Below are 1,569 nucleotides of genomic sequence, written 5' to 3'. Positions count from 1 at the left end.
CACCCGATGTCGTTCTTCCGTGGCAGCAGCAGCACCGGCGGCGGCGGCTCCGCCTCCGACGTCCCCGGCGCATGGCCGACGAGCATCGGTGTGCCGGAGACGCTGGAGCTCCACCGCTACTGCCTCCCTGTGCCGTCGGGCTGCCGTCTTCCACGCAACTGGAAGATCGACGCGGACGACAACGCGATGCCGGGTCCCAGCGCGACGGAGGAGGAGCTCCGCAACCACAGCGGCGGCCGGCACAATATCGAAGGCCGGAAGCGGTTTTGGTGCGGGAAGGACTATTGGGAGGTCATGGCCGCCTTCCGCCTTGCGGTGGCCGGCGAGACCCCCGACCTGACGGGCCACAGCGGCCGTCTTCGCGCACCGCCTCCACCGCACGAAGGCCACAGACGTGGCGGCGGCCACGGTGTGCACCCGGCACCGGCGCCCGCGCCGGCCGCCCCTCCCTCGCCGCCGGGGATAGACTTGCCACCAGAGCAGGTCCTCCTCCGCGAGGATGGCGATCCGAATGACACGCCGGGGTACCACGTGGCCGTATGGGCGTCGGAGGCTGCAGCGGCGGTGGCGGAGGCGATGGAGGTCGCCGAGATTGCGGCCGCAATCCAGGCGGCCGAGGCGGCGTAGCAGGCTGCGATGGCGGTGCCGGAGTGGCAGCAGGTGCCGCCGGAGTGGCAGCAGGAGTGGGAGCAGGCGCCGGCGGAGTGGCAGCGGGCGCCGGCGGCGGAGGAGGATTCCGACGATGATCCGGTGGACTGGGACGACCTCGCCAACCGGTCCAGCAGCGATGATGATGGCGGCGACGGCCCGGCCGTGATTGACCTCGTTGATAGCGACAACGAGTAGTTTTTTTACTGTGTTTTTATTTAATTTGGTTATGTCGTTGTAAGCTAAGTAGTAGACTTTATGTATGAACTTGTAATCATCGAGTTCGCTCGACTATGTAAAATATTTTATCTATGTTGAATGAAATTTAAGTGAAATTTCTTTTGTCCATTTCATTCGAGAGTTTTGATTTGGTGATGAATTTGTACACGAAAATATGCTAAAACATAATAAAATAGTAAGGACGCTAAAGTACGTGATTGCATGCGTGTAACAGAACAAAATTTTGCGAGTGTGTGTGCATCCCGAATGTAGTCCTACACGCACGATATGAACGAAATCAGACATGAAACACACGTCGCTCAGTGTGTGTCCGGACATCGGTGTAGGGTACTTTAGCCTAGGAAACCCTAGAAAATGCGTCGAGGGTTGAAAAATTGTGAGAATTGGCGTGGGTGCTGTGGATGGTGATGGCAACGTGTGGAAAAAGTGTCGTGACGTTTGACGAAGTAGAAAAAAATCGTAGTTGGGAACCCACTCCCCGGCAGACCGAGAAGTAGCTGGTTGCACTGAGGCTACGTGATCGCATGCATGCAATTGCACCAAAGTGTGCGTACATGTGGGCACGGCCAACGTAGGCCCCCACGCAAGGTTGGAACCAAAACGGACACAAAACGGACGTTGCGTCACGTCCGGGCAGTGTTTTTGCGATTTTCGACCTGGAAAACCCTAGAAAATGCCCGA

At 58.3% G+C, this 1,569-nt stretch overlaps 1 pseudogene; it reads right to left on the bottom strand.

Annotated features, from left to right (window-relative positions):
* Positions 1-1,569, bottom strand: part of LOC123132024 (xanthine dehydrogenase-like) — a 44,745-nt pseudogene that overhangs the window by 2,106 nt on the left and 41,070 nt on the right.

Source organism: Triticum aestivum, chromosome 6A (genome assembly GCF_018294505.1).
Source record: "Triticum aestivum cultivar Chinese Spring chromosome 6A, IWGSC CS RefSeq v2.1, whole genome shotgun sequence".
NCBI lineage: Eukaryota > Viridiplantae > Streptophyta > Magnoliopsida > Poales > Poaceae > Triticum > Triticum aestivum.
This window is presented reverse-complemented; position numbering and strand designations above follow the sequence as displayed.